The following is a 26,213-nucleotide window of genomic DNA, read 5'->3' on the forward strand; positions in this document are numbered from 1 at the left end:
ATGGCTAGGAAATGGCAAAAGAAATTTAATTTACTGCTGCTCTATTTCAGGCAATTCCCCTGTTGCTACTTTAACTTGTCAATGAAACAACAGCAACGGTATTACGTGTGTGTATATATGCATTTTTTTATGCGCTATGCCATTGTAAAAAAATAAGCCTTTTCCCTTGCATCTTCACAAAGACACAAGACCTAGATATTACCTACGAGGTCTCATCAGATCAGGGAGATGGTTTTCAAAGGCTATCAGATCAGCAGTGGCATCGGCACCAACACCGGCCAAGAAAAAGGTCAGCACCTTGTTTGTACCATGGAAAGACTTCTCTCCCTCTCTAGCTAGGAAGGTAGATCTCATTTTCTGAGGTCCGTTACCGACGTGCTGTCAATACGGCTGAAGGAAGTCTGGCTGATGACGCAAGAGTCTTCAGTTCAGCGGATCAGTGGAGCATCTGCTTTACACGGAGAACAGGGTAGCCAAGGTGGGCTGAAAACAGAACCTGCTCTGTGGCTACGAGTCAAAAGAAACAGAAGACCACACAGCTGTGCGAAGCAGATGTGTACCTGCAAAGAGATTTGGCAGCACCCTCTAACTACTCAGCATACCTGTCCCCGCTGAGATGCTGCTTCTTTGTCGATGCCAAGAGCCTGAAGGCAAGATCTCCTCCAGGAAGGTTCACAACCTTGATCTTCTGTGATGCCAAAGCTTTTGGACCCAATTAAACCACCATGTACGTTATACATAGGTGTGATCTAGCGACAAGAGGAAGGAAAACAATTTAGTCCGCTGTTCGGATGCATAACTGGGATGCTGGGGAAGGGAAATTCCAACAGCACAGATCCAGCTGAGGGCTTGCACTTCACAGATGAGCATGTCACTTTGTCTGGGTTTGCAACAAAACCATGCCATGGGCCACAGATTCCTTTGCCAACAGAAACGTTGCCAGAAAATACAAATAACTCTAAAAGAAACCTTTGTCAGTAAATCAACATTAGTGTAAGTGCCCACACACTCTGTATTTTTTCCTGAAAATTCTTCACCAGCAGCAATTCTGAGCCCACAACACCATAAAAAAAAGAAATAAACAGACATTGCGATGCACCAACTACAGCAACCGCTACCAGTAACACATTATCCAAGATAAATTATTGTATTAGTTCAACTGTTTTGCTACAAGCAGAACAAATATCTGCAGAAGGCTTCCGAGACAGCCCACCACCATCTACCCAACCTTCACATCTCCTTCTGTTCCCAGTGCTCCTCCTTCCCTAGTGCTCCATTAAAAAACTCAGGGACATCCTTCCCGATGGTATCAATGCCCTGGCAGGTGAAATTCAAATCAATCAACTCCTGGAAGCAGCTGCATCAAATAACTCAATCCTGTTCATCATTTTAACTTATCCTGTCGATGTATCAGGTCAAGCTTGAAATCTCTATTTCTATTATCAGCCTTCGTGATATTACGATAATCAGGCATCAAAAGTTCCTGATAAAAAGTTCCTTGTAACTTCACACAAAGGAACGGTGTACCTATTCCAGCATCCTTTTCTGACCACAGAGAGTACTTCCTTCTCCTGATATTAAGACGAGGAACACCATGAAGAACAAGAAAGCTCTGCCACGCTGAAACTTCAGCAACGGGGCAGCAGGTACTGTGTGTACGTCTCTGAAGAAGCACAAAGCTTACCGTTTCCAAAAATGAACACCTCCTGAAAATCTCTAAGAAAAAGAGGTATTTACTCTTCCTTGAATCACCTTTATTTTACCTAAGCTAGATGGAGCAATGATTCTCCCAGACTGATTTTGAAAATCGTTGAAAATGGTCCTCTTAACTGCACTCGCTTCTCACAGCAATGCTTTGATGGGGAAATGAACTCTGTAGCCTACCGAGATGCAGAAATATTCTTCTCATGCTCTTACAGCCCTCTCTTTGTTGTCCCTCCACCAGCCAAATAATATCTGCAGCACCTACAGGCCATCATCGGGTCAGTTACATCTGGTAAAATCTGACAGAAAGAAAGAAAAAAAAGAAAAAAAGAAAGAATTCCTATCATCTTAAACAACTTTTACTCTGCCGTTCACCTCCAACTAGCTATTTTCCTTCCTACAACAAATAATACAGCATCATTCTGTTATTTCTGGAAATAGATGTTTTCTCCAGTGTGTGGGCAGAGGGAAACAATTTGTATCCAGATTTTAGGATTATTTAAAGGGAGAAGGGGGAAAAATGTAAGGACAAACTAATCAAACATTCTTATTTGGGGGAAAAAAGAACAACAAATATTTGAACTGGAGCTCTCCACTTCTGATACCAGCTATTAAGAACGCGGATAAAATCTTTTATTTATCTCACATGCAGCAAGAAGACCTTGTAAAAAAAAATGTATCACAAGGGACATAACCCACCGACAATCTTCTCCATTAACTCAAGAACGATGTTCTGTTGAATATTTCAAGCACAATTACACTGTAACAAAATGGCATCATGCCACGAAGTCCTATAAATTATTCTCTCTCAATACCTCCCTTCCACGCAAAGACGCCAGGAGGCTGAATAAATAAAGTGCTCCAAGATCAAACGATGAAAGGCACTGAAGAGACGTTGAGGATCCTTCCAATTACCATGTTTGCTTGAATGCAAAAAAAAGGTTACCTTAATGGCTGGTGTCACAACTTCCAAACGGGATCTGGCCACTTGGCCACGCTCACCACCTCTTACTGGAGCTCAGGAAGGATTTCCCACTCTTGTCAGCCAATCTACAGGGCTGGTCATCTGCAAGTAACTGGGATTTGTTGTGCCAATGAGATGCCTTCTGCAAAGGAATGTAATCGACAATATTCAAAACACCAGCAGCCCGCTGTGATGGAGGAGAAGGAAGGAGACACGCTGAAGGGATGAATTCAATTTAGAAAACGGACTGACACCAGACACAGCAGAATAAAAAATCAATAAGCAAGCTTAGGGCCGATAGATCTGGAATCACTGCGCTTCCTTCTACATGCCACAAAAATCAGGAAATCTCCCGTGAAAAAATAAGAAATCGGGAAATTCAAGAGGTAAGTGATGTTTTCTGAGTAATTAAACTGCAGCGCAGGATGTGAAGGCCAAGAATTTAAGCATCCAAAGGACAGGGAAGTAGATAACGAGACCTATAACGAGTCTTAACTAAGCTGTGACACAAATGCTTAAGCCAGCCTTAGTGATTAACTATCAGAAAAAAAAAAAAAAAAAAAAAAAAAAAAAGGAGAAATTATCACAGCATTTTTGTATCAGGACACTCACTACATTCTCGTCTTTTGAGCACACTATTTCTGATCACCATCCAAAAGAGAGATTCTGGAGCTAAATGAACCCCATGTCTCACTAGGCAATTCCTGCGCTGCTTATAATTAAAGGCAGAGACACCAATCCATGCCAAAGGGATATAATTTTATGGGAAGATTTCTCAATGTCCTACCATCTTAGTATCATTGAAGATACTCTTGCCTCTATCATCACTTCAGCACTGGTTTCAAAAGAAAAGACTTTCCCTAAGTCATCTGGCAGCAGTCTTAAGATGTAGTAAATGGCAAAAAGAAGAAGGAAAAAAAATGTAATCACTGATTCTGTGGGGAAACCAACAAGTAAATTATCTAGTTTACATGCAGAAACAAGTACCTTCTCCCCATTTCACATTACCATTTTTGGGGGGTAGAGAGGAGGGTAATATTTTGAGTTTCCTTTTTGCGTGCTTATTTTTTCAGTGCCAGAAAAGCCATGTGAGTGTAAACTCTTGTGATTTGATAAAAGTCACAAGCATAGTTCATCCATTTGTGAAAAAAAAAAAAAAAAAAAAAAAGTATTTTATAAGCAAAGCAAAAGGGTACTTAAGTACCGTTACAAGGGCTCTCACGCAACCTGGTCCAAGTAGCAGAACACCACCAAATATCTCTTGGTGGAAAATGCTGGTCAAGTTTTCCTTTCTGCATTTAAGGGGCGGGAGGAGAGAACAAACTACAAATCAACTCAGAAACAGCCATCATCTAAGATACTAAAAATATTACCATCTACACGCAGGAGGGTCAGAAAATAAATTCTTAACTGCCTTCTCAACAAAATGCAAAAAAGCAAGTCTATTCTTGAGCATACACCAAGGCCAGTGAATTTGGGAAAAAGACAGATGGGAGAATATGTAGGAGAATATGTTCCTGAGTACTTCCACAAATAGGCTACCAAAAGTTGACAGAGATGCTGTGTCACGAGATGAAGAAGACACAGAAGATGTCTTAATGTTCCTCACTAGGGGATCTGGAAGAGACTAAGAAGCCTTTACAGCTTGTTACCACAGCATTGCCTCCAGACACTTGGCCTTAAACAAAATGGCCTCCCATGGTCATGGAGTGATGGACGCCACCTTCTCAGCCTCCCAGCAACGTGATAATAATTACCACAAAGAATTACAGTGATACAAGAACCATCAGTGGTCATCCATGCTGACTTTCCCATCTATTAGTCCCATTCTCCTGTCATTTCAGCCATACCTGTAACTTGAAGCTGTTGTTGGTTTTAGCTTCAGATCAGTTGGGAAAAAATAATAATAAAAAAAATCATACCACATAACTACCACCCTGAAAGTTGGGTGAAAAATGAAGGCTGGAGTAAAGAGAAATGAACACCTCTGGTGAGAAGCCAAGCACAACTCACCACTTCCAGCAACCACCCAATACGTGGCTTACCTATACTGGTAAAAAGATAGTAGTTGCTAACCCTACCACAGCTAGCAAGTGGTAGAAGACATGCTAGGAGATGACAGACACATCCACCAGAAATCAGGCATATTCTGCTCTTCAGCAGATGGAGTACAAACAGCAGATGGAAATCCTCCTTGGTTCATGTTTTAGGCATTTATTTTGTTGCATCCCAGTATTTATCCCCACCAAGTGCAAGGTCACTCTTGGTGGTGTAGCTACCAGTAGTGTAGCCAGTCAATACTGCTTCAGACCTGAGGTCACTTCAGCCTCCTGGGTTTCCTCATGCTCAAGTAGCCTGAAAAGCACCAGAATTTTATCATGTTGCTGCCCAAAAGTCATCCACATGGAGCAAATGCCCCAACAAGCAGAAGTCAGAAGACTATGTTCATAGAATGACATAATGACTGAGGTTGGAAAAGACCTCTAAGATCAAGTCCAACCATTAACCTAGCACTGCCAAGTCTACCAGTAAGCTATGTCCCTATGCACCACATCTACACATCTTCTGAATACCTCCAGGGATGGTGACACAAGCACTTCCCTTTGCAGCCTATTTAGTGCCTCACAACTCTCTCAGTGATGATTTTTTTTTCCTGATATCCAAGTTAAACCTCCCCTGGCACAACTTGAGGCCGTTTCCTCTTGTCCTTGTCGCTTGGGAGAAGAAACTGATCCCCACACCGCTACAACCTCCTTTGAGGTAGTAGTAGAAAGCGATAAAGTCTCCCCTTAGCCTCCTTTTCTCCAGGCTAAATAACCCCAGTTCCCTCAACTGCTCCTCGTAAGAGTTGTCTCTAGACCCTTTACCAGCTTTGTAGCCATTCTCTGGATACTTTCCAGGGCCTCAATGTCCTCCTTGTAGTGATGGGCCCAAAACTGAACACAGTACTCAAGATGCAGCCTCACCAGAGCCTAGTACAGAGGAACAATCACTTCCCTAGTCCTGCTTGGCCACACTATTCCTGATACAAGCCAGGATGTTGTTGGCCTTCTTGGCCACCTGAGCACACCGCTGGCTCACATTCAGCCAGTATCTCACCAATACCCTCAGGTCCCTTTCCAACAGGCAGCTTTCCAGACACTCTTCTCCCAGCCTTTAGCTCTGCATGGGGTTGTTGTGCCCCAAGTGCAGGACCTGGCACTTGGCCTTGTTGAACCTCATACAGTTGGCCTCAGCCCATCAGTCCGGCCTATCCAGGTCCATCCCCAGAGCCTTTCTCCCTCAAGCAGATCAACACTCATGTCTATCTTGGTGTCATCTGCAAACTTAATATGGGTGCACTCCCCTTGTTCAGATCATGTTCTTTCTTTCCAATTGTACAGTGTCCATCCAGTGTATCACACATGGTGCTGTGGTGATTTTACCCCGCTATGCAGCTCAACACCACCACAATGGCTCTCTCACTCCCCTTCCTCAGAGAAAAAAAGGGGAAAAAATACAATGGGCTCCTCTACGGGCTGCAGCGTGGAGATCTGCTCCATGTGGGACCCATGGGTGCAGGGGGACAGCCTGCTCCACCAGGGGCCTCTCCACAGGCCACAGAGGAACTGCTGCTGCGTGCCTGGAGCACCTCCTGCCCTCCTGCTGCACTCACCTGGGAGGCTGCAGGGCTGCTTCTCTCATTTTCCTCACTTCTCTGTCCCAGCTGCTGTTGTGCAGCAGCTTTTCCTTTTCTTATACACGCTTTCCTAGAAGCACAACCAGCATTTGTCAATTTTGGAGCCAGCTCTGATCTGACATGGGGCAGCTGCTGGCCTCTGCTCATAGAGGCCACCCCTGCAGCCCCCCACTACCAAAACCTTGCCACAAAAACCCAATACAGGTGTTTCCAACATAAACCTGTCATTCTCGGACAAACGCATCTATTCACATTACTCTCCCACTTGATCAAGAAATTGAAACCATAACTAAGCGCAGCAGGAGACTAACAGAAACGTGTAATTCAATTGAACCGATTACTTGATTTTTGCCACTGTACTTCAAAACTAGACCCAAATCACTTATTGCATGAACTGGCTTTTTCTATTTTAAATATTTCTGCTGTCCAACAAACAGCTTCATTCACAGCCACGTCCGAGAGGCTTATCCAAGACATAGGTGAGCAGGAGACAAAAGAATTTTTTTTATTTTTTTTCCCCATATATTTAGCAGGCCAAAGCAAACCACAACCTCCAGTTTCTGAGTTACATTTATCTATGACCATTCTTAATTCTGAAAGCAAACCAGAAGTGATAATGCACAATCCCTCTGCAAAATGAAACAGAGATGGATGGAGGCTAAGAGGTATAATTTAAGACAGTCTATATTTTTCACAGTTCCAAGAACGCTGCATTCAGGCTGCAAGAAAAGTCGCTGGTAAATTGAAATCAGCAGAAGGCAAAAGAGTTTACAAATAATATCTCAACACAAAAACGAGCTCATTTAGGCATTCAAGGAATAGAAGAAGCAGACAGAAAGTCTGCGTATGCAAGAGCCCTCCTCTCCTCCGATGCAGTCATCCTCAGAGGCCCACAAGATCCTGCGATGAGGCGTACGAGACTTGCACTGGTGCCATCCATAGTAGCACCCATTGTGACAGAGACCTCCTCCTCATCAAAGCCATGCATACCAACAAAGAAAAACAGTTTTGAGTCATCTCCTGTCTCCCAATTGGCTCATTCTTTTTAGCACATAAGTCTTGGTAGCCAGAATTTTCCTCCAGCAAAGTGGCTGGGCTAAAGCTCTCAGCCTTTCTGCAAATGCTACAGGAGATAATCAATGTAGACTTCACTTCTTCTCTTCTGAACACTATAATCTGATGAAAACAGCTTCTCAGGAAAAGGAGAAACTCTTTATGTGGTGTTGCTGGAAGAACAGAACACAGGTCTCAACTGCTTGTCATCAGCAGACAGCTGACAGACATCTTCTCTCTTCAACATCTCTCTTCGATGTCTTCACTGTCCTCCTTTCCAGTTCAAACTCCAGCAGAGTTTCATGCTGAGAACAAGCTGAATCTCACACGGCTTTCCCTTCCAGCTTTGAACCACCTACATACACACTATTTCCACGACATGACTTATGGCCTGTAAAACAAAGGCAGTTGCCCTGACCTCATGGAGGTGCTACCTTCCATGTTCAAGTTCCTTGACATCACCTTTTCTTTGGTTCAACTTCCAGGAGAGAGGATACACCAAGCACCACTGATAACAGGAGATAGAGCTATTTTCATCAGGTACATTAAGAGCAATGCCTCAAACTGTTGACTTCCAGAAGAGAATCTTGATAAAAAGCCACATTCCCCTTTACCTGAGGAGTCTCTAAGACTCTTGTTTGCTCAATATGAGCCTTAGAAGCGATAAAACCATACATTCCCCCACAGCACAGCACTGACCACTTTAGAGTAACATGTTCTCAAAGCCAAGCGTGGAGCTGAACATCCCTGCCCTTGTCTCCTACAAAACTTCACCGGCCGTGATGATCCCGCTGCCCAGCTCTACATCCCCACATCTCTGTCATATCCATGGATGCTCTACCTCCACAGCTTCAATTCCCACCAATTTCTCAATCCCTGCTCCATAGCACCCTCCCCAAGCACCATGCAGGTGGCAAGCAGCATATGTGAATAATCAGGACCTGTACACATACTAACCGTTTGACTGGATGATCCCTAAAAAATAGATAATTGCTGATTTTCCCTCTGTTTCCCTTGAGGGCACTGAGATATTAAGCCCTTATGTGCTTCGTGAACAGGCTCATTGATGGCTGGGTAGAGGAGAAAAGCTGAAATCAGCGATCTGTAATCTTTTCTTTGATGTGATTAACTCAGCCAACCTACTAAAGTGGAAGAAGCAGAAAGAGACCAACAGCAGAAAGCCTTAAAAGAAGTCACAGAATTTAGACCATTAAAAAAAAATAAATAAATCCACTTCTGAAAACAACTTAATAGTACTCATTTGTTCTCACTTCCAAACCCAGGCCCCACACACCGTATTTGTATTTAATTTTCTGGTTCACCAAGTAGAAAAATAACCCATTCCTAATGCTTCTTGTTTTATTTACACACTTAGTCAGAACCAAGCTAAACACTCAGATCTGTCGTTGAAGGTTTCAGGTGCTCCCAGCTCTGGTTTGCACCCACAGTGTAGCAAAGCATCAATGATGGACACTTTGTTCTCCATGTCATGACCAATGACATTGCCCAGAAGAAGCTACCTTCCATCCCCCCACACCAACCATGGTCCCACAACACCAACCCAGGTCCCACCACAACAACCAAGGTCCCACCACACCAACCATGGTCCTACCACACCAACCAAGGTCCCACCATGCCAACCAAGGCCCTACCACAACAACCATGGTCCCATCACACCAACCAAGGTCCCACCACATCTCAGTGGCTGGTATTCAGCGTCTTCAGCTGTGGGTGGAAGACTAACCAAACACAAGCAAGAGCAGAAAGCTCTCACGGAGCTCAAAATTTCATCTCATCTAGCCAAATTCCAAGCCTTTTTTGTTTTACCCCTTTAATTTTATTTCTGGTAGGGTTTTGCTTTGAATGAATTTGGAACCGGCTCACCTCACAGGCACCTGGACACCAACACCAAAACAGGCAATAGAGACAAAACCAGTGGATCCACTTAAAGGAAAAATTAAAAATTAAAATAAATAAATAAAAAGAAACCCTGACTTATATTGGCTTAAAATGATGTGAAACTGCATCTTTGGGCTGCAGCTCCGTGATGCATTAGCTCTGACAAGGGAGGTACGTCCAGAACTCCCCACACTGCTCCTTCCCTGCCCCACGCCACGCTTGGCTCTCCGCTCTCTTGCTAACACAGAAGCTGGCAGCTCAGGCTGTAAATCAGATCAATGAAAGATTCAGTTAAAAATAACAGTCAACAACTCCTCCATTGCAGGAGAGCCTTTAGGATTATAAATGATGAAAGCGTGTTTCTAAAAAAAGCTGAGTCGAGAGCAATTTCTGAAGAGAAGGTGGCAAGAACAGCACCAACCCCAGCCAGCAGAACATGGGGACGGAGAGAATCGAACCAAAATCCAACCTCAGGTGGAAGGCTCACACATCCTAAAGCAGGGGCGAAAGGATCCACGGTCACCTGCAGCTGACACACACACTAAAACCCCCATGAAGAGAACCATGATTAATAATAACCAAATACAATTCATACGCTAACGTAAGGACCCCATGTGAATCGTGTAATGTCTGCAAGGTCCAGGGTGGGAGCTGGACACATCCCATGGGGCCACCAGCAGGGTTGGGCTGCTCCAAGCTCTACTGGGTGACCCGAATGACCTTGATACTGGACAGTTGGGTCTCAGCACCCATAGCTAGCGGTGACCTGGCTGGAAAAGGACATTGCCTGGCTCCCCGGGGAGATGTCACAGGAGAAGGATGTTCAAGGTGCACCATCATCATCCACTTGTGAGCATCTCCTGAGTTATTCGTGCTCTATGGCTGAGAAAAGAAGACGTATTAATTAGGATTTATTTTTTTTTACAACTGTTTTTATGATTGATGCTGGGAAACAGAAGGCTTTTGGGGGGTTCTATTTCTTTTTCCTTTTCATCTGATCTCAGCATCTTCCATCTAAGCACATGTTGAGTAAATAACTGGCTCTCTTTAGCCTGCAAATGGGACTGCCATCCCCCAGATCTCTGCTTCCCCCACAGCAGCTGGGTCCACCAGGAGGATCTGCAATGTCTGTGGCTGGCTCCCAGCTCCACGCTCGTGCAAACACACGCGGCCGTGCACACCTCAAAGCCACGCTACAGCATCTCAGCTGCTTCCCATCCCGTGGCTGGCAGCTGTTCCCGACACGGGATGCAACCCTGGTGCGGTGGTTGCAGCTTTTAATGCCTCTTGCAAGTATCTATCTCACTCTTTACCAAGCACTCAGAGATGAAATATTCTTCTACTTCAACACCAAACCTACAGCTACACGGCGTGACAGTGGCTCTGGACAGAGGAGCTGCTATCACATCACACAGCTCTCTGATATAGCACGGCAGTGTAACACCGTTCGTGCACTAAAAGGAGAATAGAATGAGCTTCTAAAGATGCCTGTCTAATCCAGATGTTTCTAAGGGAATTTAGGTTTCATGACAAGCTCATTTTGCTTCCTTCTTTTTCTCATCTTTTTATTTTTTTTTCGGGGGGTGAGGGGGGCGAGGAAGGGGCTGTTTTTTTTTTCCTGTTGTCACAAGCAAATCTAATGCTTCTTTACCCAAACTGCAGCAAGGGCAGGTTTACTAAACCAGCAAGAGCAGTGCCTCCAGCGCCAAGGGATGACAAGACAGATGGCACGGGAGGTGGGGAGGGGACACAACATCCCACCTGCAGTGGCTTGGCATCATGCCGCGTCCCTCTCTCGTCTTTTAGGCTTTGGTTATCTCTCCGAATGGAAGGCACAGACTTCCCAAATTCAAATCAAACTCAGTATTACGCAAGAGGTACCCAAATAGATATATAAAAATACAGTCTTACGGTATGGCACACGGTATATTTCAAACAAACGCAGCTGAAAACCTCCCAGCTATTTCACTAAGGGGTTTTGCTTACTTTTGATGCTCACACAACTTCGAAGAAGTTGAATCTCTTCCAAGTATTTTAACTCAGTTGCATGGAGAAACTCACCAGCATGGGACAGTGCCAACAATCCTGTTGTGCACATCTCTGCAGTCTTCCCAGCTAGAGAAGACTTCCCCCACAAAGCCATCTCTGTGGGATGTCAGGCTTCCTCAAGACCCACCGCCCTGAAAGGCTCCAGCTGTGACCTGGGCTCTGTTTCCAGCCTTCTCACTGCCTGTTTTCATGAACTTCTCCCCAGTTAAATCCCAAGCTACCCAAGGCAAGAACCTCCACCATTACATGCCATGTCCAGATGCCCCCAGAAATTGCTGGTACTAAAAGAGCAAGCTATGGAGCTGTGTTAACACTTGCACGTTGGTCCACTTCTTGGCTAAAACAGATGAAAAACAGCAAACAAGACCCAATATGCACCATTTCAGTTGACCTTCGACTGTGACAGAGCCAAAGCAAGGTGATTCCAGCCCATAAACATTCCTGATTCACCAAGCAAGAGCAGACTAAAGAGGCTCAGACCTCAAACCTTGCAGGTAGAGCACCACAGCATCCAATCACCCCACTTCCTTCACCTTAAAGAGACAAGAGGGAGGCGTTGACACTGAGGCGATGCTTTGCGGTGCCGGCAATCTGTATTCAACTGCCAGGCTTCCACAAACTCCGTAATGTAGTATTGTGGGTCGGGGAGGAACAGAGACAAGGCACAGTCACCTGCACCTGCCTCCCAAGCATCCTACTGCTGGAAAATGAATAGAAAAGAATCTCAGTTTAATGGAGTGTTATTCTGCTTCGCTACAGCACTGCAAGGAACGGATTTGCATCGTTTTAGTTTTTAATCCTCAATTAGATTACATTTAAAAAAGGAATCACGAACTTAACAAGACACAACAGTAATTAGAGTGAGGGTGGCAAGAAATTGGCGCTGCATTTGTCATGGGAGCAGTTTGGGAGTTATCCTGAACCAGCTCATACCATTGATCAAGGCATTTCTTCGCATCAGCCTGCTGCAGTACGCAGATAAACCACAGCTGCACCGTGTGCATAAACTGTGCTCGGACGCATAAATCTTAACAAAGTGGCTTCTTATTTTGAGGCAAAACCAGAAAGAATTATACGTTGCATTAAACATTTTCTCCTCTCGCCCGTCTGAAAGATCAATTAGAGTGCTTCTGCATACGACGGGCAGACAAGCGCTTTCCAAAATAAATAAATAATGAAGCCCCTCTTTGCTTTTAATACGATCCCCAAAGAAAACAAGTACAGCGGCTTAAAGATTCCCACAGCGAAAGAGAAGAAATGGTTTAACCATCCGTTTAGGACTTCAGAAATCTGTTTCATTCCGTCTTACGTCTCTCGCTAAGTTTCGAGCGCTCAGACGCAAATATTAGTAACACACTGCAGCAAGCTGAATTGTTTCCCCTCGCACAAGAAGATGTGTAAGTCCTTCCCCTGCATGCACACACATTTGCCGCTTCCATCGCTTTTCTGGTTGCAAAGATAGCAGAAAGAAACTACAAGAAATCCTGCGGTGATTTTAACACATTCCTCCCCTTCTGAAGCTCTCTTTCTGTCCTGGATGCCAGCAATAACACAGTTCAACACCACCACCACGACATCTGTGAATATTATTTTTTGCATGCTGACCAGCAACGTGACTCAAGAGTAGGAGCCTGAGCACTGGGAGAGCATCACTGAGCTCAGTTGGTCCCCCAGTTACCAAGCTTAATGGGAACTGGAGGGAATGGGAACTGGAAGATCATCCCAGCAAACAAGCTCAAGACCTACGTTGTTCTTCTTGTGCTGCCCCACATCACGTCCTTGCAAGGTGAGGAACTGCTCCCATCAAAAATACGCCTTCCTAGCTTTTTGGAGAGCATCAAAGAATTACACCATCATGGCACGGCGAACTTCTCCAAGCCTGTGTCAGTGGAGAGCAGTTTTGGGGAATGACATCTCCTTCCTCCAACAGCAGCGGTGCAGGGCGGGAGCGCTCTTCCACTTCACCCAGGCAATGCCAAGACGTCGGGCTGACTTCCAGCCGTGCAGTCTGGAAAGGAAATCCCAGCTCCAAGCATAATCCCCGTCACACCCAAACGCAGGATAGCTGGCGTGAAAGAGAATCCACTGCCCTACTCAACTGAAATAGGAGGAAAATAGCTTGCGGGATTGAAAATATAAAAACAAGAGCTGCAAGGTGAATAATTCATCTGGGCAATGTGCAGTGCCCCGACCCTGTGAGAGCTGCTGGAGTTGAAGGTTCACAGTTTAATCAGAACTGCAAATAATGAAAAAAAAGAGGGAAATAGTCAGAAGTACAAGATTTATCTTGAGGAAATGAAACAGGTTTCTTGGTAAGGGACTTTTATTTAAAATAGAAAAAAAAAAATACGTTGCAGTTTGTCAACTGACCAGTAAGGGGAGTCGGTGCCTACAGCTTCGAGCCGACCACACATACGCAGTTTTGGGTGGAGAAAATGCAAATAAACAGTTCTGAGGCACTGACATTCAGAACACACTGGTGGTTGCCAGAAGATGTGAGAGGCGGACAGGCAGAGAGCACCAAGTCCAGAAAACCCCGTAACCCAAAATGCTGGAAAAGGGGAAGGAACTGAGAGGTAGGATGGTAGAAGAAAGATAAGATTGTGCTTGAAAGTGGGCTTCTCTCTCCTTGTGAGACTTGATGGATAGAATGTGAAGGTAAGGAAGGAGAAAGGCATAGGACAAATGAAATCAAGATAGAGCTTGGGGTAAGAAAATAAGAGAGAAATCTGACTGTGATATTCCGGGGGTAGCATGTTCCCCCAAAGGGATGTGGGTCAATTCCTCTGGTAGCCTTGAGGAGACATCTAATAGGGCAAGACATGCCTGGAAGAAGACTTTGGAGGACCAGCAAGGGCTGATCAGACTATTCATCACCGAGTCCCAACAGCAGAAACATAAATATCGAGGAGGAGGAACACAAAAAGAAGCAATGCACAAAACATCTTGCGAGGAGTGGGATTTAATCATATCACACAGTGTCTAAAAGAAAACGTCAGCATTAGGAACTCATTAAGCATCGTATGGGGAACAGCAGCAAAATCACTACTGCGTCTCCACCCATGCTGGGCTCGTCAAGAGAAACGAGGCTGCCACCGGCTACGGGGCCACGGAGAGGAGCACTCAAACGCTTACGTTTCTCTTTGCTGTTAATCTCATTAACCTCCTATTTACTCTGTTGTCGGTGATTACTCAGGACGCTACTAAGCATACTTTTTGCATACAGTTTACCGAACGTTGCCGATTTGTTTAGCTCTGTATATGAAACGGGGCTGGAACATGCCAATTCTCCCCATGGTACGGAAAACAGAGGTAAAGAAAGAAAATCCTTTTTATAGAGATCTGTTGCAAGGAACGTGATTTCTAGGATAAGAATTAAGAGCAAATCACCCAATTGATTCAGAAGAAAAAAGGAAGCCTTTTAGTTTTTTCATTCCTAAGGTATTTTGTGAAGGAGGAACAGAGACACAGACCAAAAATCCCCACGAAAAGACTTACTTCCTACTATTAGACTGGAGCACATGAAATAACTATTCCAGCCACGATACAAATTACGGTAACAGTATTCCAGGTGGGAAAAACAGATGTAGATTAAGGAAACTACCGCTGCTGCTAAAAACTCTGAAGGTTTTACAAATACAGTCTGTTACGCCCTGAAAAATGAAACTTTCACTGGCCATCTGTTCCTAGCAGAGAGCATCCATTAACGCTCGCTTTGGCCAGAAAGCCGAACTCGAAGTCAGCAAATGCATGGCAAGTGTGGGCCATCCCAGAGCTTCATGAACTAGCAGCCAAGCGAGGCAAGATCAGCCATGAGGGGAAGAAGCTGGATGGAGATTTCCCCCCTCCTTTTCAATATCAACCCTTGAAATCAAGGACAGAAGCAGAAGATGCCACCCAGAGGGGAATATCTACAAACCAGGAGCCTACAACCTTTCTCCACACCCACTCCAGGGTCTATAAAATAGAGCATTCCTGCCAGCGAGTTCGGGAGAGATGGAGCAAAACAACCGAATCAAACCACCTGAAACAGCAAGGATTATCACAGGAAGAAAACAACAAATATCTCACCCACACTTTTATTCCCTTGTGATGTGGAGCCACCGGTTTCGCACAAGCCAGCAACAGCACAACAGACCAAAGGCTTGTCTCAGTGGTATTGTCTCTGTGGAGGGAAAAAGAATAAATGAAAATCAAATGAAGAGCACAAACCGTATTTTATTTGTTGTTTCCCCCAGCATGAGGTCAGGTATTCCCAAGACCGAGGTTTTAGCCGTGCCTTCAGACACAAACCCCCTTCAGGGGTTTTCACACCCTATGAATTTGTTACAGAACAAAAAACTTGAGCACGATTTCCTTTTGGTCTACACAATCTCTCTGACAACAGTGTACCATGCATATCAAAACAACTCCCCCCAAAAAAACTCTCTACGTTTAGTTTCAGAGTGCAAAGATGCCCAGTGAGAAATAGACAATTTTCTGCAATTTGTGATTTCACACGACTTTGTCATTTCCCCCAGCTTAGCGATCTCATACTTCATATTCAATCTCAGACAGTTAAACAGGATCTGTCGGCATTTCTCCTAAAATTACCACTAAAAAAAAAGAAAGTCCATGCAACTACCAGGACTGCTGACCTGACATCCCATTAGAGGCACGCTACTGGGACAACCAAGTGGGCCCAGCACTGAAACAGGTCTCAACACGGAGGAGCAAAACCCACGCTAGGACAGCATCAAACAAAGCAGCACAGAGGATTCTGTGTTAAGGTTAATAAGATAATATAAAGCAACGTTTGCAGAATACTGGAAAATCATTATGGTATCTCCATGGTTCGTTTTGAATTATATATACACACAATTTAGTGGAAAAATTATTGCTTTGGGGAAATTGATGCGTGTAAGAGTATGTGCACATGTGTGTAAAAAGCAAAAGGCAGAGGTAATGTATCAATATAAGCAGATATACAGCCAGCTATTTTATATCAGCATCCATAAAGATCTGAGAGCTCGGATCACTCTGGAGTGCATTGTAAGTGATGCCCTAACCCCTCTTTTTCACGTGTAATTTTTTTTTGTCCCAGAAGGAATTTAATATGCTTTTAATGAGATTTCTTATGCTAAAAAAAAAAAAAAAAGAAAAAAAAAAAAAAAGAAGGAGGCTCCATGCAACCTATACAGTGTTGTTTTTAGTGGTTGGATAGAGAAATGCAAAAGAAATATGAGGATAAATTCTGAATGGATGAACTTTAATAATGTACTTTATAAACTACTTCCAGAAGGAACAGGTTTAGGCACCTCAGGTAGAGGCACTTTTATTCTGTGTGAAGTTCAGATGTGGAAACACTATTCCCTTTGTACAGAAGTTATTCCTCAAGTAAAGTGTTTTAATTGAACTGCTGAAAACTTTAGCCTGTTGGTGTGCTTGAAGCGGAATGAGTAGCACCACGTAGCACTCAGCCTGCCAGGCACCTCATCAGATCTTCTGATGAGACCTTCTGTTGAGACCTTCTGATGTGACCTTCTGATCCTTCCTTGTGACAGGATGGCGGAGAAGCCAAACCACATGGGATGACAGACAACGGCGAGGGATGCTGAAGGAGCTCCCTGCCCTCAGATTTCCTACCCTAAGATGAACCACACAATTACCGTTTCCTCCTCTTTGATAAATACAAACTACTTCCAGACCCTCAAAAGCCAACAGAAGCAGCTCCAACACATGGAAAAAAAAAATCATTAGGGGCCTTTAAGTTAAAGTACAGTACCCAGAGTCAGCTTTCGAAGACAGGGTAAATAAGTAAGACCTTTAAAATCTAAGATGGTTGCTCAGCAACACCTTGTCATGCTACATCACACAACGCTTCTTACTCGTTATTTCCCTGGCCAAAGGTCAAAATTCATCTTTCCAAGAGACAAGCCTTCCTAGAGAGCGAGTGATCAAACTCCCACATCCCGCTATCTCAGGAATAACCCACGTCCCCATCCTGGACCCTTTCCAAACACCAAGACGTCCTGAAATTTCTCAGCGAGGCAGTCTTCACTCTTCATAATTACTGTACCACGACACACGCAGCACTGCCACCAGAGAGATGTAGGATTCCTTGCATAAATCTATCTTCTCTGTATCATACACAGGGAATCAATCACAAAACGGTTTGGCCTGGAAGGGATCTTAAAGCCCATCTAGTTCCAACCCCTCTCCATGGGCAGGGACACCTCCCATCAGCCCAGATTGCCTAAAGCCCCATCCAGCCTGGCCTTGAGCACCTCCAGGGATGGGGCATCCACAGCTTCTCTGGGCAGCCTGTGCCAGTGCCTCACCACCCTCTGAGTGAAGAATTTCTTCCTTAAATCAGATGTAAACCTACTCTTTTAGTTTAAAACCATTCCCCCTTGTCCTATCACTACACTCCCTGACAAAGAGTCTCTCCCCAGCTTTCCTGTAGGCCCCCTTTAGGTACTGGAAGGTTGCTCTAAGGTCTTCCCGGAGCTTTCTAATCTCCAGGCTGAACAACCCCAACTCCCTCAGCCCTGTCTTCATAGGAGAGGTGCTCTGAGCATCCTTGTGGGCCTCCTCTGGACTCACTCCAACAGATCCATGTCCTTCTTGTGATGGAGCTCCAGAGCTGAACACAGCACTCCATGTGAGATCTCATGAGAGCAGAGCAGAGAGGGACAATCACCTCCCTCACCCTGATGGCCACACTGCTTTCAATGCCCAGGACACGGTTGGCTTTCTGGGCTGCAAGTGCACATTGCCAGCTCTTGTTGATCTTCTCGTCTACCACCACGCCCAGGTCCTTCTCCTCAGGGCTGCTCTCAATCCATTTTCCGCCCAGCCTGGATTTGTGCTTGGGATTGCCCCAGCCCAGATGCAGGGCCTTGCACTTGGCCTTGTTGAACTCATGAGGTTTGCACAGGCCCACCTCTCAGGCCTGCCCAGGTCCCTCTGGATGGCATCCCTTCCCTCTTGCGTGTTGACCATACCATACAGCTTGGTGTCATTGGCAGATGTGCTGAGGGTGCTCTCGATCCCACTGTCCATGTCACATGCTAAATGTCCCCGGTCCCAATACTAACCCCTGAGGGACACCACTCATCAAGGATCTCTACCTGGACACCGAGCCGTTGACCACAACTCTTTGAGTGCAACCACCCAACCAATTCTTTACCCACTGAGTTGTCCATCTGTCAAATATCTCTCCAATTTAGAGACAAGTTTATCATGTGGGAAGCATCAATGTGAGATACCTAAGTGAGCAGCAATGTGAGGTACCACTGCCTGCTGCCTCACACCTAGGTATCTTCCATGCACTAACAAATTCCTATAACTCACAAAAAGAGCAAAACCAATCAAGGTATAGACAGCAATGCTGGCAGCTGCAGTTATCTATTTTCATCTGATCAATTACTCCTTCCTTTTTGTAAAATACTTCAACATTCACATGATTTATTGCAACTTGAGGTAAGGAAAAAAGTCAGAAATCTTGCCTCTGGCAGTTTTAAATGGAGCAATTCTGTTTTGCACAGAAACAGTGTTACTTGTCCTGCACTGAAAACTCAGGGTGTTCTTAGCTCCTAATGTAAGAGTTTATCACTTTTACATAGCCTAAAGTCAAGCTTTTTTAAAAACTGCTCCTGCAAATTAAATCAGTATTTTAATTGTTCAGAAGAAGCAAAGACACATCACATTCCATCCCTCCATGGGGGGATTCATGTCGTGAAGTGCAGAAAGCTGCCTTTTACCCTTGTTGGCCCAGTTTTACAGAACTATCAATATTATGTCCATCTCTTGGAGAACCCCATCACCACGTGCTGCCTGGGATGCACAGCCCTAGAAGGATGAAAACCAAGATCGAAAACATCAATACGCACTACGTCGTGCTTGCGGCTTCTCTGCTGAACATTGATCCATCTTCTCCTTATCTCATCCTCCCACCCTTCCCATCCTACAGATCTGTTTTCTTCCCCGACTATCTTGTCAGGAGGCTGCTCTACAGCAAGGTCTGTGCTGGGCACCACAGATGAACACAAGAACACAATCTTTGGTTGGCATCAGTAGGAACAACATTGTTATAGGGAGGAATTAATGACAACTGCCTACCTGTTGTTGTAGGCAAGCCATCGTGTATATAACTCTCACGATGTAAGTACAGGAATATCATGCTAAAGAATTAGAACGTAAGGGGTGGGTTTTCCTTGTTTCTATGGTTATAAGCAGTTTTAATGACCAACCTAAATAAAAAAGCTGGAAGAGAGAGAAAGTAGGAAGGAGTGTGGTAGGCGTATAATTTTGATTGACAAGACATAGCATAACTAGTTAAGATCTGTCAAATGTCTGCTTAAGATCACAAATCCTCAGCACATTGTATGGCAGAAATAATTAGTCTAAATGCACAGCTTCACAAAAACCTTTCTTACACAGCAAGATCGGAGTTCACAATTTCAGATTCCCCACATCAAATAGCTGATATGATAAATACCAAGGGAGAAAAGGTAAAGACCAAAAAAATATATACATATATTAGTTTTTATTATTTGTGAGATTTTCAAATGCTACCATGCCACAATAGCTTAACTTTTGCTCCTGGCCCCAAAGAAATAAAGAAAGAGGACAGCATTCCCAAATTGTCAGCTACAACAACAAACTACCTGAAAGGTATTATCAACTGCCTCACTTTGGAATCACGTTCAAAGACATGTAAGCAGAGTAAGAAAATTCCTGCCTTAAAGATGCAAAACTAGGAGGCTGAATGCAGAGTTGCACATAGATTGGAAGGGAAATATTAGGAAGCACGGAGGCAATCTTGCTTGGCAAAACCAACAGAAACACCAGCACAACAGTCTGCTCTAGGCATAAAGAATTGGGGAAAATTAAGGACAGCCCTATAAATACTCATCAGCAATGCATCAAGAGGGAAAAGCAACGGAGCAACAAGTATGTGAAGCATTTGAAAGCCAGAAACAGAGATTCATGACCTTGGAGGGAAGACTCAACATCTCAACAAGATGTAAAGCAGCGCATGAAGGGCTCTGGAAGATGCAACCAGCAACCTGTGTGTAATGACATGAAGATGCTGGACGCAACAAGGGACTGACACAAAGAAGATGCAAGACACACCCGAACCAAGCTAGGAAGATATTTTTCTTTTACTTTACTGGTATTGTTGAGATGCAAGCAGGACACGGTGATCTTCAGCACTCGTGAGAACACGTTATATACCACCACCTTCTAAGTTTCTGTGTACTTTCTTTTAATGTTTTAGAGCACTGCTATTTTATCAAATGTTGTTTGACTTTTAAGGAGGGAAAAAAAAAAAAAAAAGGCTGAGAGGATGGGGTTATGAAGAAGGGAAGTCAACAGCTCCTGAGATGCCTGCCAACAGGAACTGCATTCAAACTACCCAATTCTGGCAGAGAACACCCTCAAGATTTGATATTTAAAAGTCTTATGGTGTTGGAATGTATAATTAAACTAAAAGGACACGAGTGAACTAAGAGCTGATCAACACAAAACTTGTAACAAAATCAGGAGAACGTGTTCCCAGGAAGACTCAGCCACCTGGTTGTTCTTCCATGGTACATGGGAAGGAAAAAAAAAAAAAAAAAAAAAAAAAAAAAACACTTTTATTTCCGCTGAAGATCATCCTTCCCTAGCCTCTAAAAGGTACAGATCTGTACAATCTCAGACAGCTAAAAACCAAAACACATTGTAAGAACTTGCCTTGTTTACTGCCAGTTTGTAATCCTAGAGAAACGTATTTCATAGAATCATAGAATCATAGAATATCCTGAGTTGGAAGGGACCCTTAAGGATCATCAAGTCCAACTCTTGACACCGCACAGGTCTACCCAAAAGTTCAGACCATGTGACTAAGTGCACAGTCCAATCTCTTCTTAAATTCAGACAGGCTCGGTGCAGTGACAACTTCCCTGGGGAGCCTGTTCCAGTGTGCAACCACCCTCTCTGTGAAGAACCCCCTCCTGATGTCAAGCCTAAATTTCCCCTGCCTCAGCTTAACCCCGTTCCCGTGGGTCCTGTCACTGGTGTTAATGGAGAAAAGGTCTCCTGCCTCTCGACACCCCCTTACGAGGAAGTTGTAGACTGTGATGAGGTCTCCTCTCAGCCTCCTCTTCTCCAGGCTGAACAGGCCCAGTGACCTCAGCCATTCTTCGTACGTCTTCCCCTCCAGGCCTTTCACCATCTACATCTATTTATTGCGATACAGGTCAATGCCTGACAATGTCCAGTATTCACGATGCAAGAATGGTGAAAACACCTACAAATTAGTATTTCTTGAAGAACCGCAGCAGTCTCTCCTCAAGAATTGGTATAAATGGAGGACTCAAATTGTTTTTCTGCCTCATCACCTTACTAGAGCAAGTCCAAACTGTCTCTTAAAGCTTTCAATTTGCAAGTGAATAAACGAAACCTGTATGAAATTTATTCATTCAGTGGTTATACCCTAACCAAGCATTCACACATTGTTGCCTCTTACTAGCAGTATATAAAGTCATGCAAAGCTTTGTGGAATTGGGCAATGATTCCTTGATTTCAACTGAACTCCTAAGAAGACAACCAAGACTCCTCCAAGCTCCAGGTCACGTTCTCCACCACTCTGTTGGACACATTGGCTTTGTTCAAGTCCAACCATACACCCCATCAAACCATCATGAGCCACAACTCCAATGCAGCACAGGTTCTCTAAGTCTCAGAAAAACCACGTGCAAGGGCAATAAGTCCTGTAGGTGCAGCCTTCCAGCTCTCCTATCCAACTGCTGTGGACACTAATGCCCCCCAGACAAAAATATCCAGTCAACTGCCCAAGAAATACCATGAAACTATAGAGCCACCGAGCTGTAGCTGCTTGAATACAGCTGAGCTTGGGTTGAATGCAACTGAGGGGAAAAAAAAAAAGAAAAAAAAAAAAAAGAAAAAAAAAAGGAGAAATGGTACCTCTGACTTGCACCAGTGGACAGAGGACCAGCTTGGACAGCCACGGACTGAGAAGCACAAAACCACTGTTTTACATCTCCTAAATTACAGACATCACTATTTCCTTCCCAGTAGTGCTACCAAGAACACAGTAACCAGGAAGATAAAGCCGAAAAAGCAATTTATATTTTATCCAATACTCCTTACTGAAAGGTTTCAAACAGCCAAGCTACCTAGCAGCAACTTGAAGACAAAAGCCAAAGTAGCACTCTGCAGCCATCAAAGCCATCTCTTCCCTGGACAGTGCCCAGGAATCGCTTGGAAATGCAATGCAACTGGATTTACTGCTTCTGCAACCCTGGAAACTCAAGTTACAGAGGTGACATTACATTTGGTTTTGCCAATGCTAATCTAATACCTTTTTAGAGGTGCACACGTTTCACTCTGTTGGCTTCCAACACCGAATTCCTGGCCCTGCTAAGCTTCAGAATAAATGAGAGGAGTGTGCCCTCCGGGCAAAATCCCTTGCTGTAATCTGTATTCAAAACACACCGCTCCAGAGCCTTGCGCACGTTGCCAAAATCGCCTTGAGGTTTGCTCTTGAGATGGCAATTTGCATATCAACATTTTGCTGCAGAGATTACCCAATGTCCCCGCTATTATTTTAATACTCAACTGTGGGCGGCCCCCCGAGCGGTGCACAGAAGCACACGCTAAAAATACCCGCCTTCCCCACTGGCTCTGCACATGACCACAGCTAACACCGGCTCGGATGCAAAACCGGGAGCGACGGCAGCCATCCGTCTCTCAAGGATGCTGCAGAGCACTCCAAAGTGCTGAGAACCAAAGGGCTCAATAAAACACGCTGAGAACCAGAAAATACCTCTGCACGGATGGAGGAAGGATGCGCACAGCAGCTGGAGGAGGAGAACCACAGGAGGAGCTGGGTTTGCAGCCATGGAAAGCGGGAGATATTTATCGAAGCACCAGACGTACTTGGGAAAACAAATTAAGAGGTAATAAAGGAAAGCAGAAGAGGGAGGCATCACCCGGGATGTGAATTTAAGACTCTGAAAGGAGGAAGGGAAAGAAAGCTCGTGCAAAGAAGATGAGGGGTCCTGGCTAAATGTGTGCATGGCCTGACTCATGCCCCAGAAGGGATCTCCCTGTCCCTGTTGGCAGCTCTGTGCTATGAAAGCACGCAAAAACCGACAATTTCAAGCTTTTCTGTGCCTTCCTCCTGCTTGCCCAGAAAAGCCCAGTCTCAACAGTAATTATTTTTGGCAAGACGTAAACAGGTCCAGACAATGAAACCAAAAAACAGTTATTTACGAGATGCAAGGCAGGGAGTCGGCATCAGAGCCTGGCTATCAAATCAGCAAGTACAAGGTCACTCTCATCTGCTTAGGAGAACAGATTTTTTTTTATTATTTTTTTTTTTTTTGGAAACATTGTGTGCAAGCCTGGGTCAGCCCAGGAAGCCAAGGAACCGAAAATGCCTGAAAACCTTGCCTCAGCCAAGGGCTTTCTTGCAGAACTCATAGGCTATGAGATGAGGTTCATCAAGACGTTAAGTGAGCATGAGCACCACCTCCACCACAAGAGCAGAGGAGGAAGGACATCAGGTCGTCTGCCAAAGCTGATGTAGAGGGAGGCACCAGAGGGGCTCAACCTGCACATGAAGTAAGTATGAACACATCCATCACCTTATCCTGAAGGCCACCAACTGCTTCCCGGGAGTCAGATTATCATCCCAACCTCTCAACCCAAGAAGCACCAGAGGTTTCAAGAAGCAATTTACTTTCAAAGACCGTGGCTTTATATTCTCATCCACCCTTCTGCCAGCAAAGATAGACAGCAAAATCTGAGCCCTCCCAGCCAAGGGGATGTTGCATCCCAAGACTGATCAAGAAAGCAGGAGCATCACAAGACTACAAAGTGGAAAAGGCTCCTTCTGGTCTTACAAGGGCCAGATGGATGCTAAAAGCCAAGAGGTACAGGAAAGCAGGAGGCAAGCAACCCAAAGAGGGGAAGACTTCTAGACTGCCTTCTGCATCCCATCTTTACGCCCAAGTGCCTCACAGACGTGATCAAGACCCACAACTCTTGTCTCCAAGTAAAAAATTAAACTAAATTCTTATTAATTAAAAGAATACCACCAAGACATCGCACTAGCAATGGAACTGGACCAAGAGAGAAGAGGAAGTCTGGACATCCAGCAGTCCATGACATGTCTTTACATACAAAATAAAAGAGTGCAAAAAAACAGGACAAATATATAACAGAGTAACATACAAAGCACGGGAAGAATAAGAAAAGACACTCTTGGTCTCCATGCTCAAAGAGGATCTTTATAATTAAAGTTCTAGTATTTCCATGAGAGGAAATATTTTCCATTGCTCCATGTTTATGGCAAAGGAGAAGAAATCCATCCACTTGAAGCTCTAGCAGCGATAATCAGGAGGATATTACACTATCTATAGTGAGACTGTCAATCTTCTTTTTTGGATTCAACAGTGCATCTGTCACAGCATCCCATTTTATTGTAATATCCCGGCACTGTTCACACCACTTCCTAAGATGCATTTCTAAGGGGACTAGTTTTGGCAGTTTGCTAGGATAGCAATCCATTGTACTTTCAGAAAAATGACCTGTACCTGTGAAACTTTCCTGTGGCGCATGATCAATGTTTAAGAGGTCTTCTGAAAGCTCACAGTTGTTCTCTACCACAAATATATCAAAAAGAAGCACTTCTGGGACTGTGACACCCACATTTTGCCACCTATTTGCATCTTCAGGCACTTGCAATTAATGGAAGTTGAAGGCCCTCCATTTTGAGAAATCAAGCCACTAATGTGTGGTGGCCTAAGCACAACTTTAAGTTCAACAGTTTTATCATCATAAAAATCTTGTTGCTCATCATTAAGAGAGGTCCTAGTAAAATAATGATTCCACTCCGTCCACTGCAGCTTCAGCAGAGAAATGACTGAAGCCACAGAAACATAGAAACTTAGGTTGTCAATGATGAGTTTTCATGGGATCACAGAATATCCTGAGTTGAAAGGGAACCACAAGGATCATCAAGTCCAACTCCTCGCTCCACACAGGACCACATAAAAATCAGACCCTGTATCTGAGAGCAGTGTCCAAACACTTCTTGAACTCCGGATGGCTCGGGGCCATAATCACAGCCCTGGGGAGCCCCAGTGCCCGACCACCCTCTGGGTGCAGAACCTTTCCCTAACCCCCAGCCTGACCCTCCCCTGTCCCAGCTCTATGTTGGTCCCTCGGGTCCTGTCGCTGTCCCCAGAGAGCAGAGCTCAGCGCCTGCCCCTCCGCCCCCCTCGTGGGGGAGCTGCAGGCCGCCATGAGGCCTCCCCTCGGCCTGCTCTGCTCTGGGCTGAACAAACCAAGGGCCCTCAGCTGCTCTTCGTACATCTTGCCCTCCAGACCCTTCACCATCTTTGTAGCCCTCCTTTGGACACTCTGTAATAGTTTTATGTCCTTCTTATATCGGGGTACACAAAGCTTCACACAGTATACAAGGTGAGGCTGAACCAGAGCAGAGTAGAGAGGCCTCCAACTCTACAACTGAGTAGAGAAACAATCAACTCTTAAAAAAATAGCATAAAACCAAACTAAAACTCATGCAGCATATTTATACATATGAGAAATATTTATTTCTGAAAAAATATATATATACAATATATATATTTATATAAATTTCATTTCTCATACTTGTTCTCTGAGTACCTGCTGCCTGGGACTGATATTGGGGCTTCACCATCAGCAACAGGCAGGTGAAAGATCTCAAATTAATTGCTTTGTGGGGAGAAAAAAGAAAAAGCCATAGAATCATAGAATGCTTTGGATTGGAAGAGACCTTACAGATCATCTAATTCCAATCCTTCTGCCATGGGCAACCACACC

At 44.5% G+C, this 26,213-nt stretch overlaps 1 protein-coding gene across 2 annotated transcripts in view; it reads right to left on the reverse strand.

The window, feature by feature from the left end:
* Positions 1-15,535, reverse strand: part of TSNARE1 (t-SNARE domain containing 1) — a 444,539-nt gene extending 429,004 nt beyond the window's left edge. Inside the window, exon 1 of one of the 2 annotated variants that reach the window (XM_035317254.1) lies at positions 15,424-15,535. The gene's annotated coding sequence lies outside the window, so the exon portion shown is untranslated. Of the gene's footprint in view, positions 1-15,419 lie in introns of both variants that reach the window. The other variant, XM_035317253.1, reaches the window with a different exon arrangement.
* Positions 15,536-26,213: the final 10,678 nt, after the last annotated feature.

This window comes from Oxyura jamaicensis, chromosome 2 (genome assembly GCF_011077185.1).
Source record: "Oxyura jamaicensis isolate SHBP4307 breed ruddy duck chromosome 2, BPBGC_Ojam_1.0, whole genome shotgun sequence".
NCBI lineage: Eukaryota > Metazoa > Chordata > Aves > Anseriformes > Anatidae > Oxyura > Oxyura jamaicensis.